Source organism: Lissotriton helveticus, chromosome 10 (genome assembly GCF_964261635.1).
Source record: "Lissotriton helveticus chromosome 10, aLisHel1.1, whole genome shotgun sequence".
In the NCBI taxonomy this organism is placed as follows: domain Eukaryota; kingdom Metazoa; phylum Chordata; class Amphibia; order Caudata; family Salamandridae; genus Lissotriton; species Lissotriton helveticus.
Window position 1 is genome coordinate 160,133,357 of NC_136071.1, and position 20,316 is coordinate 160,153,672.

General features: G+C 40.5%; 1 protein-coding gene across 4 annotated transcripts in view; it reads right to left on the minus strand.

The window, feature by feature from the left end:
- CARD11 (caspase recruitment domain family member 11) overlaps positions 1-20,316 on the minus strand; it is a 1,114,500-nt gene that overhangs the window by 622,290 nt on the left and 471,894 nt on the right. Inside the window, exon 1 of one of the 4 annotated variants that reach the window (XM_078664997.1) lies at positions 5-264. The exons of the other annotated variants lie outside the window; for them this stretch is intronic. The gene's annotated coding sequence lies outside the window, so the exon portion shown is untranslated. Of the gene's footprint in view, positions 1-4; positions 265-20,316 lie in introns of those variants that run through there. 4 annotated transcript variants of the gene reach the window in all.

The following is a 20,316-nucleotide window of genomic DNA, read 5'->3' on the forward strand; positions in this document are numbered from 1 at the left end:
TTACCTGGTGGGGATAAATGTTCGTGTGCCGCATCACACAAACAGCAAACGGGGGGTCTGTGCATCTGGAAAGCTCGCGCTCGCTGCTTCCAAGTTCCTGCTTCTCTCTCTTCCCACTTGCAGATCACACGCCGTGACTTTGCCCCTCCCGACTTTTTGGCTGCGAACCGGCAGACAATAATATTCTGGGATTGGTGCCAGGCGGAGATATCTCTCTGCTGCCAGATGTTACGTGAGAAATGTCGCTGGTTTCGGTATTGCGACGGAGTCCTGCCGATGGCGGGAGACGCGACACGTGTCCTTGACATGGACTGCAGTCACCAATCCATTCTGGTCAGGGTGAAACATACCGTAGACCATCGGCGAGGGGCCAGTGCTTTATTGAGAAACTTTTATTTGTTTGTTTGTTTCTGGGTTATTGCAAAGCCTGAATTTGCACCAATGGCACTAGAGCGATTTATCTGAGAACCATTTTTTTTGTTTATTTACATGAGAACTAGGGGCGGACATAAAATAGGCCCCGCACCTAAATAAAAGTGGCCCAGGCCCTCGTTAGTGCATCAAATAGCTAAAAAAAAGTGCCTCCCGTTTGCAAATCGGAGCCGTCTTGAACTTGTAAAGAAAAGTTGAACAGGTGTTTTGCATTTTATGAGAGTCTCTCTATATTTGTATGAGAGTCAATATATATTTGTGCTTCCTGCGGACAAAGTTTGTGGCAGAAAGAAATAGTAAAAACCGACCGAACAGCCCACAAACAGATAAAAAAAAACTGGCCACACACTGGCTGTCAGACCAGCCCTTCTGCCATTGCCTGGTATGCAGGGCCACGGGAATTATGCAGCAGCAGAAAAGCAAATGATGTGGATGGGTTTCCTAAATTATGTGGCAAGACAGTAAAATTATGTAGCACAATGAGGAACCTTTTGTGACAGTATTACTTCATCATTTGTCATTTTCGGATATGCTACCATTGTCACAAACATTGGAATAAGGAAAGAAACAACAATACAAGGGCAACAAAAGTATCAGTGGTACTTGCAAGGCAAGCATACAAAGTTTGAAGGTCATACATGGGTGTTGGGGTAGGATGGAGGGTAGTGCTTAATTGTAAAAAACATAAGCGCTGGGGCCATCATTAGGAGGCCACTGCAGCTTGCACTATCCATTGCCCCTGCCAGTGCTGCCAATGACAATATCAACACAACTGCTAACCAGCACTACTAAAAGTGTGAAAATTCACACTATTCCAGGTGCTCAACACTATAAGAATGGTGTCGGCAGCAGGTATTTTTAATGTATATTGAATAAATAAACAAAGGTTGTTGAGCTCACTCATTTTTTAATTAGACAGTGGCACCATGTGGTAGAATGTCAAAAGTGCTGGTGTTGACCGCTAAGTGCTGGTGCTAAGCACCAGAAACCACTGGCTCAAATTAAACACTGATGGAGGGATGCTGACCTCAGTGGTGAGAACTGACCAATAGCACGGGAGGCTGAGTCAATATAGACCACAAAGATCCTGAGAGGCATCTAGCTTGCTTGCCAACAGTGTGCCAGGCCTCCATGTTCGGCAGGGCCAATACGGCACTGGAGAAGATGCAAAAAATGACAAAAGGTGGTAAATCAAAGGGCAAACTGGGCCGTCTGTTTTACCACCATTTTTACCACCTAATGTTAATCTCTTTGACAGAACATCACCCTTGTGGGTGCAGGGGTGGTGGGGTTCAGCAGATAGCATCTTAAGGGACAAAATATTGAAAGGTAAGTGTATATTGAGGAAGTACAGATATACTATTCCCAACAACATTTTCGCACCATGAAAAGTTATATATATGTATATATATATATATATATATATATATATATATATATATATATATATATATATATATATATATATATATATATATATATATATATATATATCTCTTTAGAATTTGTAACCTATGTAGTTTAGTTTAGGTTTGGTTTGCATGGGAAGAATAAATAAAGTATTCCTAACTATAGCTGAGCTACCCATAACATGCAGTGCAGTGCTTAGGATTTCACACATAACATCCCTCATGTCATGTTCTATGCCATCAATTATAACATCACTGATGACATCTCAAATGACATAATTGATGACATCACTAATGACATCATCTATTGAGTGTGTTAGTTTGTTTTATAATTTATTTAGTTGTGTGTAGCTACATATTACCTCTCCACCTTATTTTGTACGGCTGGTGTTGTAAGTGTTTACAAAATGCATCCGCTCCTAATACATCTTAGACATGTGGAAATACTGAAGATGCTATAAACCTTTGTGTTCAAGAGTAACTATGTGTGCAGGTGACAGTTGAGAGCTTGTGTTCATTATGTTCCAAACATTCTTTTGGTACTGCAGAAAAAATTTCTTTATGGAAAAGAATATACATTCTAGATACTAAGCATTGGAAGCAGCCTTGAATTATTAGACAGAATCATATCCACATGACAATTTCTACTTAACATAGAAGACTGTGTTCACCAGGTCCTAACCTATGTACATGTGCTTGTTTTGTTTTAGAAGATGGGCTATCTGTAAAAGTTTCATCACAGAATGAAAGCTGCAGGTAGTATGATCTTTAGCACCTTCAGACCTTGGTTATTTTAAGTGAAAAGTCTCTCTTTGGACACGTTTTGTATAGAGTGTACATTGTTCTTAGTAGATACTTTTAAGTTTTGTAAACTGAGACTGAGTAAACTGTCTCCATAGTGCAAAGACTGTTTACAGTCCCCACTTTTCTACTGATTGCCACTTCATTTCTTACTGTAGGTTCGGTGACGGTGAGGGGTTTGATACCGGTAAAGACAGTCCATAGTAGAAGATTAGTTATGTAACAGGGCTTAAGTATCTGGAGGAACTTGGGGGCATATTTTTGAGGCCATTGCACCACCCTAGTGTCACTTTTTGTAACTCTCCGGTGGGGCAAACCTTGAAATCATATCTATAAAGCTTTGAATCACCTCATAGATATGGAGTAAGGCAAGGCAGCACAAATCGCAGTGTTGCCTTACTCTGTGCTACATAGGCATTCCATGGGCGTTGCAGAAGGTGTTCCCATGCAACACCAATGGAATTTGAAGCTTCCTCAGATTTACAAGACCATGTAAACCCGGGGTAGCGCCAAGTCCTTATGCCTCCTGAGATGAGGGGTAATGAGGAGAAATAACTTTATTTTTCCTTGTTTATTCCTCTTTTTATGTGTGTTGCATTTTGCTGCACACATAAAAAGAGGAACATGCCTCTTTGTATTATTTCTGAGCAGGATGATGCCCCTTCCTGCACTTAAACAGTCCTGCCGACAACACAGGCATCCTTGCACCAGGATGCAAGGCTGCCTGCGTTTGCACTAGGCTGTCCAAACGTCGTCAGGGCAGAGGGAAAGTACAGGAATGCACCATATTGGATTAATTCAGTGCATTCCTGCCCTTTTACTTTGGCGTAGGGCAGCACAGCATGGTGACCCGCTGCACTGCCCTAGGCTAAACCCACATTAAAGAGGCCCTTGGTTTACTCTGAACAGTTCATACAGATTGAACACAGTGTGCAGTCGAGGTTGTCCTTTTATCTATGGTTGTTAGTCAACATGAACCCTGCTACCCATGAAGTGTATGGTATAAGGTCAATGTTGCACATAACAGAAGCTTGCTTTACTCATATGGATTGTATTTATGATAGCATTAATAGTGCTTTATTTTATTCTGAGCTATTTTGCTCTTAATTTCATTGTAGCTACTTTATTCATGCTCTCTCCAGACGGTAGCAATATGTGTTCTGTTTCCCTGCTGCATCAGTACGGGCATGGGAGCAGAGCACAACTCTGCTCCCAGCCAGCGGGAGCATCTTTAAATCTGCCACCAGCTTGGAGTAAATGTGAAAGTTTGCTCCCATTTGGCAGGAGATTTAGAAAATGCTCCTTCCAAACTGAAGCAAATCTATATTTCACTGCCCGCGCTTGTGTGTGCAAGGAAACTACTATATCCCGTGGGTGGGTGTGCCCTACGACACAGTCACTGAGCCAGCCCTTGGGGATGGGGTCCCTGTGTCCATAAAAGACACACATAGGGGGGTTGTATGGTCCAAAATAGACGGGGTAAAGTTTTTTAAAACCTTGGGTGACAAGGGCCTACTGGCCATTAACGACTGTCTAGACTTAGAAGTCCAGGGATCAAGGTTACTGGAAGCATTTGACCAGATTGCTAACCTGATCGACGGCCTACTTAAGACCAGTGCGCCCACACGTAACCTGGTTAATCCCCGGTGGTTTGATAAAGACTGCTCTAAGGCACTAAGGGAGTTGAAATGCTGCCTTAAGCTAAAACCAAGGGACCCTCCAAAAATTAGGGTGTGCAGAGAAAAATATAAAAAAGAGACCAAAAGGAGGAAACTTGCCCTGCAGGCAGAAGCATGGGCAGATTTAAGAGAGGCAGGGGAAAGAAAGGATCTTGCGGGCTTTTGGAGAATCATTAATAGACCGACTTTTCAAGAAAATGATTCCCCGGATATAGGGGCTAACATCCTCCCGGAGCAGTGGGTCACACACTTTAAGGGTTTATATAACCATGAGCCCGGTATCCCTGTAGAGCCACCGGTAACCCCAAGTCAGGTTTCCCCGGTAGTATTCACTCTTAAGGAGATTACTGCAGGGATGGAGGGTCTGACCAAAAATAAAGCTCCGGGTCCGGACGGGATTCCCCCTGACCTGTTTCTTAGCAATATAGATTTATGGGCCCCTCTGATGACCAGTGTCATAAATACTGCTATCTCTTGTGACCTGCCACCATCTTGGTCAAAGGCGATTATTGTGCCAATTTTTAAAAAGGGCAACAGGGACGACCCCAAGTGCTATCGGCCGATTTCCCTGATTGACGTATCGGCCAAACTTTTGGGTAGGGCAATCCTTAACAGACTGTCCGAGTGGACCGATGAGAATAACATCTTCTCGGACACTCAATACGGGTTTAGGACAGGGAGGTCCACTAGTGACCAATGCCTGAACCTTTACATGCTGACTGCCAAATATACTCTAGCCAGTGATGAACCTATTTATATGGGATTCATGGATTTGGCAGCAGCATTTGACCACGTCAATAGAGGAAAGCTGTGGGACTTGATGTCAAGCATGGGGATTGAGAGTGGTTTAATCACCATATTAAGGGAATTGCACAGCGACACCACGGCCAAGGTTCGATTTAACAGGGAGGGAGGATTGTCTGACTCTTTCCCATGTAAGAGTGGAGTCAGACAAGGTTGCATCCTTGCCCCTTTTCTGTTTTCCCTTTATATCAACAACTTGGAGCAGTTTCTTTTGGGTTTAAAGGCAGATTCCCCTAGGGTCGGGCCGAGGCATATCCCTGTCCTGCTTTACGCGGATGACGCGGTCTTGTTCGCGCGTACACCGCGAAGCCTACAAATCCTGATAGATGGGTTCGTTAAGTTCATGAGCACCCTGGATCTATCTGTCAACCTGGGTAAATCTTATGTGCTCCTGGCAGGCAAAAAACCTTCCTCTAAATTTACTTATACAATAGGCACCCATATTTTAGAGGAGGTCAAAACGTTCGCTTATCTTGGAGTAACCTTCGATGGCGCTTTGCAGTTTAACTCCTTGGTGGCGGAACGTTGTAGCAAAATGATTGCCTCTAATGGGGCAATAGCAGGATACGGCAGGAGGTTAGGTAGATGGAGCCTGGAACAGGTGATGAACTTGTATTGCTCCGTATCATGCTCCAAAGTAATCTATGGGGCAGAAGTATGGGGCTTTGTGAATACTACTAGAATCCAACAGGAAGAAAACAAATATCTGAAATCTATCCTGAGGGTGCCACCCAGCACTGCTGGAATCATAGCTCATAGGGAGCTAGGGAGGCCATACTTGGATGACCTGTTAAAATTTAGGCCAATTGTGGCCTGGTTAAAAATATGGGTTAATCCAGATGAGCATCTAAGCAGAGAAATTTTATTGGACTGCTTAGATAGGACTAATTGTATGCGCATCCCCTGGCTTAAATACGTGAAAAATACCCTTGAGGATTTAGGTTTTGGAAACCTCTTCACGAACCCTACAACAATTTCAGCCCAGCACAAGAAACAAGTAGGGGAAATTTTCCTAGAGCGGAAAATCCAATGCAGAGCTGAGGCTGAAAGAGTTAAAAAGACTGTGAGGGCTCATAATCTGGTGAAGAGTGTGGAGGGTATGGAGCCTTATCTGTACCTCGTGCATAATGCACAGGATAGATTTCTTATGTGCCGTTTTAGACTGAATTTACTTCCTTTTATGTTGGCTTCACCAGCAGGTTTCACCACGTCAATCGAGCAGAAGGGACCCTGCGGCTGCGACAACAGGTCTCCGCAGGACTCCCTCCATTTTGTTTTGCTTTGTCCCTATTTTTCTATGCCCAGGCGCAGTTTTCTTGTAAATATTTTAAAAAATGCCCAACAGGAACATGCTAGGGATGCATTAGTCTTCTTGCAAAAAGCCTCCGATCCCCTAACCTTGTGTTGTATTATGAATTTTATGAAGGTTGCGGTCCGATTAAGGATGACTAGGGGTTAGGAATGAAAGATTTTGGATTTTCTATTCTAAGATTATGGATCTGTACGTCGGTATTTCTACTTGTATTAACTCTGTATAAGGATCTTGATTAATGTTTAATAACTTTTTATCAATGTATATATATATGTGCTTTTATGGTGTTTTTTAATCACCGAATAAAGATTCTTAATTGAATTGAAGTGTATGGTATAAGGTCAATGTTGCACATAACAGAAGCTTGCTTTACTCATATGGATTGTATTTATGATAGCATTAATAGTGCTTTATTTTATTCTGAGCTATTTTGCTCTTAATTTCATTGTAGCTACTTTATTCATGCTCTCTCCAGACGGTAGCAATATGTGTTCTGTTTCCCTGCTGCATCAGTACGGGCATGGGAGCAGAGCACAACTCTGCTCCCAGCCAGCGGGAGCATCTTTAAATCTGCCACCAGCTTGGAGTAAATGTGAAAGTTTGCTCCCATTTGGCAGGAGATTTAGAAAATGCTCCTTCCAAACCGAAGCAAATCTATATTTCACTGCCCGCGCTTGTGTGTGCAAGGAAACTACTATATCCCGTGGGTGGGTGTGCCCCACGACACAGTCACTGAGCCAGCCCTTGGGGATGGGGTCCCTGTGTCCATAAAAGACACACATAGGGGGGTTGTGTGGCTCACTCCCTTTGAAGTTATTGACACCCCTGGGGGATGGGGCCTTTTAAGGCTCAAGGAGGTAGCCTGCATGGTCCACCTCTACATTTTACGGGCTCGGCGACGTCACCACTTCGTAAGAAGTGGGGAGGAGCTGCGAGCCGTATTGTAGCGGGTTTCTGGCTCGTGCTGGAAAAATTCTTCTTTGCTAGTGCATTTGCAGTGCTTTATTTTGTAATATGAATGGTGATTGGTCCTCGCGGTGCTCTTTTTTTAGTAGCCTTGATGCGATAGGGCATATGTAATTTCCGTCCGCCATTTGTGGCATTTTCTGTGCGGTTTCGCGCACGGCAGTCCATTAATTTTAATTAGGAGCTGTCAGGGTGCCCTTCTAATGCAATCCAGATGGTGGGAGCGCGTTCACCATTCTGCATTGCATGTATCGGGCGCGCGTTCGTCTGCAGCGTGTAATGTGAGTGCTCAGGCTAGCGCGTGCTGTAAGCCCCGCTGCCTCCAGACTTCGTTATTAGATACGCTGCTGGCAGAGCAGATAAGGACGCAGGGCTGGAACACGATGTTTGAAACAATTCTCCGGAGCAGATCGTTTTCTTTCCACATCTCTCAAAATATCCCGTTCTGTTTTTTATCTGCACTGTCCTGGGCTATTTTTAAACGGGCCTACAGTCAGCTTGGCATGTCCAGATGGGACGGCGATTTATGGCGGGAACCGCTCCCAGGTGAGGTGGCTCGCTTATCTCGACGGGTTATCGAGAGCAGGCCCTGTCTCCCAACACAAGAGCACAGACTGTATCAGAGGTCGTGAGCTGTAATTGTCCTCCTATCTCGCATGTGTATGACCCGGGCAGCTCTCGCCCCAGGTCGAGGAGTGGTCCAGGCCCCCAGCTGATAAGAGGCCATATCGCGGAATGCATAGCTTGCAGCGCCATCAATGCCACAATATGTAAACAGTGGCAAGGGCGGTGCACGCTCATATCTCCCATCGGGTTGGAGTGTGCTTGCAGGCTATGCAAACGGCGCGCTTCCATTTTGTACTTTGTCAGTAATGATGTTCTGCATAATGTAACAAAGGGGATTCCTGTGTTTCCAAGCAGGGGGCGGAAACTGTCATTAGGACGCATCTGTAACGGATCAAAGAAAGGCAGAGGCCTGTCTTATCTTGTGAGTTGTATGTGCGTGTATTTCAGAACCTTCGTTTCTCTAACTGGGGTTTAATTGCATAAAAAAACATGGACATAAGGCAGCTTTGCACCGGTGCTGTCTGGTGCCCTTAAAATAAGTGGGGTGAATAAACACGAGGTGAAAATGTGGCGCTCCAAATACGGTACACTTTAGTTTTAAACATATTCATGTAAAAACACAGCATGCCACCATTGCTACAATTACAATCTAACACACATAATTCCACTACACACCACATTAACACACTCCATAACACTTAGCAAAAATACATTACCATTTACAATGCCATTAGCTCAAACTCAAATAAATCCGAGCCCGATTGCATTTCTAATGCTTGTTTTTATAGATTACGGCCCAGGGGATGGGGTCTCGAGTCCTAAAATAGCTGCCGTCACATCCTTGTTGAAGTGGCAGCCAATCAGATCTCACCATGAGATCTGTTGGACCTGTAGATCATCCACGACGTGGTATATACAAAGTATTTGAGCCTTAATTGCTCAAAAACCTGCTAAACAGATTTACACCAAATCAAAAAAGCACTCTTCTCTAGACGAAGATCTAACTTTCTGCCAACATTGTTATAAACTCATTTAGCAGTATGGGTTGTAGCTGTGTCTAAATTTCCTACGGGACAATGAATGGGAAAAACGTATTTTGAGGACCCCTCCCTTTTTCTCAGGCACCGTTTGATGGACCCCACCTTCCCACAAACCTAACAGTTGGGACCTGCGGTAGAAGAACATTTTACTGGAAAGTTTCATGAAAATTCGTCAAACAGCACCAAAGTAATGGGAAAACAAAAAATGTTTTTTCAGATGGAAACGTAGTCCTAACTATAATAACCACCCAATGGTGACCACCACTGGGTAATTATATATATATATATATATATATATATATATATATTGAAGCTCAAAAAACACCAAGGCGTCGCACTCTCAGGCGGGTGCTCCCGTTGCGAGGGTGCACTCGCAAAACCAGTACTGCTCTGCCTCCCAAAGCGACAATCACCCGCAGGAAGAAGGAAGCACTCTCGGGGGTATATATCCAGATATTTATTCATACACAGCACACTGACGCGTTTCGGTCGAAACCTTTCTCGAAGTTATATATATATACGAATGTATGTCTCTCTGTCTGTCTGTTTGTCCTTTATGCATTACTACACCATTCATCCGATCGCCATGAAACTTTGGGAAGTTGTTGAGTACACTCCCCCGAAGGTTTCTGGCATATGTTTTACTACACCATTCATCTGATCGTCATGAACCTTTGGGAAGTTGTTGAGTACACTCCCACGAAGGTTTCTGGCATATGCATTACTACACCATTCATCCGATTGCCATGAAACTTTGGGAAGTTGTTGAGTACACTCCCGCGAAGGTTTCTGGCATAATTTTTTAAAAAATATCGGCCCCCCAGGGCCCTCATAATCTTTCGAATACTAATGTACGCACAAGTCGGAAAAACAAAAAATCGTGTATCCACAAGCACTCAAATAAATAAATAGAATTAAAACACCATTCATCCGATCGCCAGGAAACTTTGGGAAGTTGTTGAGTACACTCCCGCGAAGGTTTCCTGCATAAAATATTTTTTAAATATCGGACCCCCAGGGCCCTCATAATCTTTCGAATACTAATGTACGCACCAGACAGAAAAACAAAAAATCGTGTATCCACAAGCACTCGAATAAACAAATAAAATTAAAACAACACTTTGAAATGTTTTCCATATTAAAATGAATAAGAAAAAAAGATAACAAGCCTACTTAAGCACTCATGTCTGTATTTAGTAAGTATATGTCATAAATACTCATATGTCTGTATTGTCAGTCCAAACTCGTTGGCATATCAATTATTGGTCCATGACACGTGTTTCGTCTCACAGAGACTTTTTCAAGGCAACGAAAAAAAGGTGTACGGACGAGTGTTGTACAGAGACCACAGTGTGTTGATGGGAATATTCATCCAGCAATGTCTCCTCACAGTAAGCAGGGGATAGGTTGACAAAAACCTCCCCTCCGAGCTTTTTTTCGTTGCCTTGAAAAAGTCTCTGTGAGACGAAACACGTGTCGGCGGTGTGAGCTGTGAAGTCATTATATATATTTTTGATACCTAATAAAAGAAGCTTGGAAGAATATATACTTGAGTTGGATCTTTGGATTTGGAGGTGTTTGATTACGAACATTGGATATCATATAAACTGTGATCATGGACCAATGGACATATGAGTATTTATGACATATACTTACTAAATACAGACAGGAGTGCTTAAGTAGGCTTGTTATCTTTTTTTCATGTGATTTAGGCACTTGTGCCTTATTAACATCCTTGGTGGTGGGTGTGTACCAGGCCACAAAAGCACCCTTTTTTCCGACAGCCCAAATAATCATTGTGCTCTTAATTATACGTCCCATTAAATTACACTGTGAGGAATATTGCTTTATGTGCGGACGCTTTCCCTTTGCTTAGGGAAACACTACCACCTATTTCTTTGTTAAAATGAATACGTTTCAATAAAAATAACACAATGTAATTGAATGTTATCATGACAACTTTCCTTGAATTTCCTTTCTTCGGAGATCGCAGCAATGCGCGACGGGTAAGCTCGGATATATACATATATCTATATATATCTATATATATATATGTATATATATATATATGTGTGTGTTTGTATACATATATATATATTTATATATATATATATGTGTGTGTATATATATATATATATATGTAAATATATAAATAGATATATATATATATTTCAGCAACACTCCTTCTTAACCTCGATGAGTTCACCGAGTGAAGGCACATAGACCACATTTCAGTGCAGACTTGAACGTTTATTTATCCGCTCGGACTTCAGCAGCCATGACGCATTTCGACCAGACTAGGGTCTTTTAAACCATTTTTTAAAAACATTTTACTAGTTATTTCCTATTTATCTTAAAGTGACAAATGTCATAAGGTGTAAACATAGACATGGAAGACAGATTTCATGGTCATTAACTAATTTGGTTGCAGGTTTATAAATACTAAAAACACTGCAGGTATAAATACCAGAATGTAATAGTTAAAAACCTATAAACCAATAATTCTAAAACCATAAAACTGCTTTAGTACTGTAATTAAATATTAAAAGCTCTAAAAGTCATACTTGATAAGAAACCTTGTTTTATGCAGCTAATGAGCCTTTTTAAGACCGTCCAGATATAAATATCCCAATTTTCCTGTGGACAATCTCAAAATGTTAACCTGTTAGCCAAAGTGCAAATGCATATACAGTACAAATCATGTAAACAGATCATATGTAAACCTTAGGGCAAAAGGTGCCCAGTGCAGGTTGAATTTTTTTGAAAAAAATGCTTCTGCATTAACTTCTAATATAAAAAATGTGCTAAAAAACCTATCTAACCCGTGTGAATTTTAAAAGATGGGAATGCGTTGACAGCTATAACTTAGAAACCCCCCTGTGTTTTATATACACTATATATATATATGTCATGTGATCAAGGGCCAAGGAGGCCCGAAACGCGTCATGGCTAAGGTGCGGGGTTCTATGCACGAATAAAATTGCACCTTTGAAAATTTGGGTCCCCTGTAGTATTTTTGGAAACATTTCCGAGTCGACTTGCTAATCTATATATATATATATATATATATATATATATATATATATATATATATATATATATATATATATATATATATATAACAGATATGCCTGTTTCACCAATCCGAGGTGAAAGAACATCAGGTAAGGACCTCTTGTCGTGACTTATTTACCAAAATCAAAACAGATGAGAAGAGGCAGCAACCATATTATCCAGTGAGATATATTTATTTCACAAAGATGAAATAAAAAGACATGGTGTCGTCCATGACGCGTTTCACTCCCAAAAGGAGCTTGTTCACATGACGCGCCCCGTAGATTAACCACATTTTATAATCAGTGCACAGGTGATATCAATTCAAACACAGAAAAAAAGTGTACTAATAGAAATAGAAGAAAGACTGTATATAGCGCCATACTGCAAATACATCAAGGAAGAATGCCATATTGATTTCAGCATATTTACAAAAAGTCTCAAGTTAATGCAGAAAACAAATCTCTCAAATTAATGAAAAAACAACAAAATTTGCTCATTTCTTAAAAAACAGTGTTCATAGTTCATCACCACCAATGCAACGATGTCAAAAAAATGACCGACTAGTGTCATGTTATCTCAATACATACTAAATATTAATCATTAAGTAATGATTCAATTCACAATTTTTGTAAATTTCAAAATATGGAGAAATGAAAATGATCGACAAGTGTCATAATCTTAAATGCATTATAATGGTTAACAAGTAATTGAGCAAAAAGTCAATAATGATATCAGATCAAATCCGTGATAAAGTTCATCAAGTCCAACATTAATGTCTCAAATTTTAGACATGATCTAATGGGAGTTTGTTTCCTTCTGAAATCAACAGGTTCAGTTGACAGTAGATAATCATGTAGTGAAATATGGCCTAAAAATACAAACAAGTATAATTAAAAAAAAAATATATATAACAAAACTGAAGCGTGTTAGATCAATAAAAAATAATAATGTTAAAAAAATCTTAATAAAAAGCTGTAACAGAGAAACGTGAAGAACAAAGAAACCTAATGTAGCAATATTATCTATGTTAATCACACTCTAAATTGCAACATATCAAAAGAACACTTCAAATTATAGAAATCAACCAATGCGTTCAGAAAGTGATTTAAAAATGCGCTCAAAGTATCTCATAAGGAACCATGAAGTAGAAAAATCCTTTTACGAATACAATGGAGGTACCATAAACTACAGGAAGACATGTAAATCTTCCGTGAGATTCAGACCATTAGGAGCTCTGGTGTCAAGTAAAAGAATGAGATGTGCTTCTTTTTGTCGCAATAGACGTTCACGATTACTACCCCGTCCGGGGACTGGTATTGAACATAGAACCGTATACTCAAGGTCTTTCAACTGGTTATTGTGGACAGCTTTAAAATGTCTTGCGACAGGATAATCATTGTTGCTGTTTACAATGGCTCGTATATGCTGTAATATACGTTGATGCACAGGGAGTTTTGTGCTGCCAATGTATTCCAAATTGCAGGAACATCTCAATTTGTAGACCGCAAAGTCTGACCTGCAAGTCAAATGTTCAGTTATAGGGATTTTTTTGTTGCTGAAAGCTGATGTGTAATATGTGGAATTACAGGCAAAAGTGCATGCTCTGCACGAAGTGCATTTAAAAAAAACTGTTTTGAAGAACCTTGGTTTCTTTGGTAAGACTTCCGGCATTGGTCTATCTAGGGCATCTCGCATTGAAGGAGCGCGTCTAAATGTAATTGATGGTAATGTAGGTAACATTGGGTTCAAAGTGTGATCAGTAAGCACAATCGGCCATTCAGAACAGATAATACGGCGAATGGCCCTTTCTTGTGTGCTGAAAGTAGTTATTAATCTGATAGTGCATTCAGTTTGTACATTCTGGACCAATTTTGGTTCTAGTAATGTTTTACGATCTAAAGATTTTGCCTTGACAAGAGCCTGTTCCAGTGTTTTTTTAGAGTATCCCCTTCTGAGAAATCTTTCTACAGAGTGCTCTAAACAAACGTCTGCTGCTGTGGTCTCACTGCAAATACGTCGTATTCGAATGAACTCACCGTATGGAATACTGTTAATGGTGTGATTTGGATGTGCACTGTGAGCATGTAATATGGAGTTTCCTGCAGTTGTTTTACGGAAAAGTTTGGTTTTTAATTCAGCATTCTCCACATGCAATTGCACATCCAAAAATTCTGCCACATCACTATTGATAGATGCCGTGAACCTTAAGTTTAACTCATTGTTGTTAATCTCACTCACAAAGGTACTGGCCTCTGTCGCAGTACCATTCCAAAAAATACACACATCATCGATGTAACGCCAATAGTGAGAAATGTAGGGCAACCATTTGGCATGAGTGACACTGAGAACGCGCTCCTCCCACCAGCCAACATGTAAGCATGAATAGCTGGGGGAGAAGCACGATCCCATTGCCACCCCACGCAACTGTTGGTGAATGTTACCTTGAAACTTGAAATAGTTTGAGGTTAGACATATACGGATCATTTCAAGCAGCATTGAATTATGACCTCGAAACACAATATCACGCTTGTTAAGGTAATACTCTGAAACCTTTAAACCATGAGAGTGGTTTATCGAGCCATCATTTTCCTACGCGTTTCGGGCGTCTCCCGCCCTTCTTCTCTTCACGAGTGCTGCGCAACGGAGCAACGTTGTTTTCTGTGAGGAGTATTACACAGCTCCTGAACATTGGCCGACTACCAGAATGCCCACTGGGGTTTGTAAACAACATTAAAGGACGTGGCAGTGGCAGTCCACTATGGATTTAAAATCAGTAAGCACTGCAACAACCATAATGCACTCGGCACACGCCCATGGGGCGGGACCAACAACGATATTTAATCATCTGCCGACTGCCAGTCCATGTAATGCCACCACCTGAGAAGAAGGGCGGTAGACGCCCGAAACGCGTAGGAAAATGATGGCTTAAGAACGCGTTTGTGTAGAAGGACTTGTTTTTCGAGCTGCCACACAGAAATAAAAGAATACAACACAGCAAGTGGGCCTCCAAGTTTTCGGTGCTTGTGGAATGGAATATATATATATATATATATATATATATATATATATATATATATATATATATATATATATATATATATATATATATATATATATATATATATATATATATATATATATATATATCGAAGAATCCTGTCGAACTGACCGCCACGTCTTGATTCACGCAATGCCAGAAATCAGGACACGGACCCAGTATTTGGTGCTTCAAAGTTTTATTCGCCCAAAAGTCAAAGACACGTTTCGCAGCGCGAATGCCGCTTGTTCACTCGACAATTGATTTTGAATGAGGAAGCATTTTTAAAGTGACAGTGCACAATTCTATGTGAATCACGTGAGTTAATTCCTCTATGGACATGGAAGACATACTACTAAGCGCATATTCACATTATCGCCTGTGCGCTGATTCCCAAATGTCAGGTAAAATTATTTTTCATATATATACTTATAATTATACATGTTAAAATATACATGCACCTATATATAAAATTTCACATAATTTGATACTTGTATATCTGTAAAATACTTTAAGATTCATTCTGTACCATTATTATGTAACCTATTACGTTACTTAAGAAATCTTTGTAAAATACATACACGACTTTACCGATTGAGAAATTTCATGTTGAATAGCTCCTTCCATAGAGAACAATACTATTTTGTGCCTATTGTGTTGGTGATTTTAAAATCAAGTCCAGTATATACCATTTGGACAATCATCACAATCCTAATAAGTTTGCATGCACTGCTATACAACATCATTATCAATCACCACCGTTTTTTTCTTTTAGCTCATTTCCATAAATTGTTTGGTATCATTCTCATTGTTACCAAATACTCACAATTTTCTACCTGTAGAGTTCAATCTACACATTACTAATACGTTGGGTTTCATCACTCAGAGATTTAGAGATCCTGCCTTTTCATAACACTTAGGTATGTATTAATCTAAAACTACGATGCATCTCATTTCATTTGATAACATCATGTCTTATATGTACAAATCACAATGTCTAGATTATTTGTAAAATAGTTCTAAAACATTTAAAATATCTAAAACATCCTAAGACATTAACAATATTCAAAAATATTCAAAAATATATCCATACATAAAATGCTAAAATGCTTGAAAAAATTGGACCTAGAATTAATCTATTTACATCATATCATCTTTCAAAAGGTTTTTGCTGTGTTATAGGCAGGGATTTGTTTTCTCTCCCATAAGAACATTCAAGAACATGCAGCTAAAATAACATATTATATTGATAGACCCATTCCTTCCTATGCTTTATTCCAGACAAGTGTACAAATCTTCCGTTAGGTTCAAGCCCTGAGGATGTTTGGAATCGAGTAATAGAATATATCTAGTTTCCAACTTTCTTAATTTACTTTCCCTATCCCCTCCGCGCCTATTGGGAGAAACTGCATCTATCAAATAATAGGACAACCCTTTGTTGTTAGATCCGTGGCATTCCTTAAAGTGTCTTGCCACCGGATAGGTGTTGTCCATGTTTGTTATTGCGCGGAGGTGTTGGAGTACTCTAACATGAGCCTGTAGCTTAGTGCTGCCCACATAGACCAGCCCACACGGGCATGTTAAGACATATACTGTATACTCAGTTTTACACGTTAGCATTTTATTTATTGTGTACGGTTTGGAATTGAATGGGCTTAAATATGTTTTGGTATTAACCCCATGAGTGCACGCCTTGCATGTTTTACATTCTCTGAAACCTTTTAGATTGAGATACCAAGAAAGTTTAGTTATAATTTCAGGATCAGGTATCACCAAACAATCCTTCATTGAGGGTGCTCTGCTAAACGTAATGGACGCCCTCTGCGGTAGCGGGGGTCCTAGTACGGGGTCACTGAGGAGTATGGGCCACCCTCCCTGGATGATTTTTTGGAGTTCCTTGTGTTGCTTACTGTACCCAATGATAAGTCGAAAGCTCTTGTCTTCCTCCTTCTCCCCCTTTCCAATGTGACCCGGATCCTGTTCCTTTTGGTTACTCTTAACCAGCAAGTTATTCCTGTCTAGTATCTCTGTTTTTGCAATGGCATGTTCTTCTGTATGTCTCAAGTATCCTCTTTCTAAAAATCTTTCTTTGCTAAGATGTTGGGCCTTTTCTAGTTCATCTCTTGTGCTGCATACCCTCTTAATCCTAAGCATTTCGCCATAAGGGATGCTATTCACTAGGTGGCGCGGGTGGGAACTGGAGGCGTGAAGCACAGAATTTCCTGCCGTTTTCTTCCGAAACAAAGTAGTTTCTAATTTGTTGTTACTAATATATACTCTGGTATCTAGGAAATTTATAGTGGTATCACTAATTTCAGCTGTGAACCTCAATTTTAAATCGTTGTTATTGATTTGTGCTACAAATCTTTCTGCTTCCTCCTTAGTTCCATGCCAGATAACAAAGAGGTCATCAATGAACCTGAGCCACAGTTTTACCTTGGATGTCATTGTATCTCTGTGGTTCCCCATGAGGACTAGCTTCTCCCATTTGCCCATATGTAGGCATGCATAGCTTGGGGAGAAGCTAGCCCCCATGGCAACTCCTTGAGTTTGGCAATAAAGCAAATGATTAAACATAAAGATATTATTGTAGAGACAGAATTTTATCATTGCTATTAGCATTTCATTATGTTGTTTGTAGATTGATTCTCTGTTTTTTAGGTAGTACTCAACAGCCTGTATGCCATCCTCATGTACTATACTTGTGTATAGCGACGACACATCAAGTGCAATCAGTATATACTCAGAATCCCATTCTAAATCTTTCACCTTGTTAATGAAGTCGCTAGTGTCTCTTACGTAGGAGAGTAAAGATTTTACATAGTCTTGCAGGAAATAGTCAACGTATACAGATGTTTTTTCCAAGATACTATTTCTGGTGCTGATAATAGGACGTCCCGGTGGTGTTTTGCTGTCCTTATGGATTTTTGGTATGAAATATATCGTGGGTACAACTGGATTGTCATTCTTTAAATACTTGTACTCATTTTCACTTATCAACGCTTTATTTCGCCAACTTGAGAGTTTTTTGTAATAAGATCGATACATTTCTTTCAATCTTGTAACGTCTTTGCGTGTGTAACATTGTCTATCGTTTAATTGGCTCATGGCCTCCTTTATATAGTCTTCATGTGCCCACAAGACTATGTTTCCTCCCTTATCACTGTTTCGTATCACAACCTCTTTATTATTTTTCAATTTTTTCATTAGTTGAAAGTATTGATGGTCTTGATTATGGTGTTTTTGTATGGTCATGCCTATTTTTTTATTTAATTTTTTACTTTTTCCAGTGATGACCTCGTGAAAAGTGTCAATGGAGTCGTGCAACATAATGGGACAATATTTTGATTTTGGCTTGAATTGTGTAAAGCCTGCTCCTTTGGTAAATAAGTTGGTATTTTGTGCAGTTTCTGTTCCAGCCGGAACATTGTCTTGAGTCCACAATTCCTCTAGTTCCGCTATGGTATTAGATCCCGATGGTGATATATCAGCTGGAGGATCATCATTGTCGTCTATGTTGGTTTGTCTATTTTTCATAGCATAAAGTTTTTTTAATTTCAATTTCCTTATTCCTTTATATACATCCATCCGAATGGTAGGGTAATCAAAGTTGTTAGGGGGGCAGTAAGATAATCCAAGACTGAGGGTGCTTGTTTCTTTAGTGGTTAATGTTATTTTGGAGAGATTTACCACTGTTTGTGTTACTTCTTTCTCCAGTAACTTCTTTTCCTCCTTGGCTGATTTGGATTTTGATTTGCTTTTTGCTGCGTTGCGTCTCTGTTTACGTTTGATGTTTGCCCGCTTCCGTGCGTTTGTGATCGGGTCATGGGCCTCAAGGTTGCCAATCTTTGGGCTGCTAAAATATTCATTTCTTCCCCCGGCGATGGTCTGGTCCCATAGGCGCCGCTTGGGGTACTTCTTAGTTCTGAATCATCTTCACTATTAGATGTCAGTTGATCGCTGGATGTTGTAGCTGCATCTTCGTCTCCCCTTCTTTGGCGACTGTTCAATCTAGTCTGGGCACCTTGACCTTGTTTCTGGTGTGATTTGCGAACAGCATCGTACTTCCTAGCAAACGTAAATATTTGCCCCACCTTGTAATCAACTTTGTCACGTTGGAATTTATGTGTTTTACGAGCTTTGATTTTTTCCTCTTCTTTCTTCAAACGGGATGTCATTTCTTTACGTAATTTAGTTATTTCTTCGTCCTGTCCCAAAGCGGCCAACTCTTCATTTAAAGTGTCTATTTCCGTCAAAAGGCGGGCCCTGTCGATATCTGCATATTTAATCAACAGGAGAGTTGATCTTCTTGAGGAATCTAAATTTACCTCTGCCCATTCACGCATTAAGTCAGGGTGTGGTTCTTCATAGGTGGGGGCGGTCAGGATACGCAGACCCCGTGGGATTCTACCAACCTCGATATAGCTTTGTAAAGACCACGATTCCCACCATTTGCTCATCTCCATTTTCATCTTTTTTTTGAGAATTTTCATTTTAAATTGTACTGAATCAGGTTTAGCAGTGTTTGCAGCTTCATTAGGTTGTAAAGTTGAGCTCACATGGGGGACATCTTTAAACATTCCCGTAGCTGCTGCCTCCCTCTCTTTTACAATGTCGCTCGACATTTTGATATTGATATGATTATATTTTCTCCGGCTTATTTAGGAAACTGGGTCTTTTGTAATGTTCTATGTTCCTTAATATAGCCTTGCACACTCCTCCACCCCGCAATCACGATGTCACAGTACCTGGCAGCTTTGTGTACTCGAACTCCGTGCTGTACGAGCGGGAAACTCGCACTCAGCTGGCGTCCTTGTACTGATACCTTAAGGTTTCTTCGGGGCAGGGGGGGCCGCGGTAGTTCCTTTTCAGACTTGAGATGTCTCCTAGGTTGCCCCAGATGACGCTTCCATTTTTAGCTGCTAGCCCAATTATGGAGGAGGGGTCCCGTGTAAAACTGGGTTTCGGAATTTCCAGTTATATATCGAAGAATCCTGTCAAACTGACCGAACTGATATATATTCTATACTACTATTATAAAGAGAGAGAGCCCAAACCTTTGAGGCGGGTAATCTCAGTAACCACAGCACCAATCACAACACCCAATACAGCATTGGAAAGGGCAGTTGCAGCAGAAGGACATAGGCTATGCAGACGGCCACCATATACATTTAAAAGCTAAAAGACCCGTGCTAGCAAAGTAGTCCCTTGT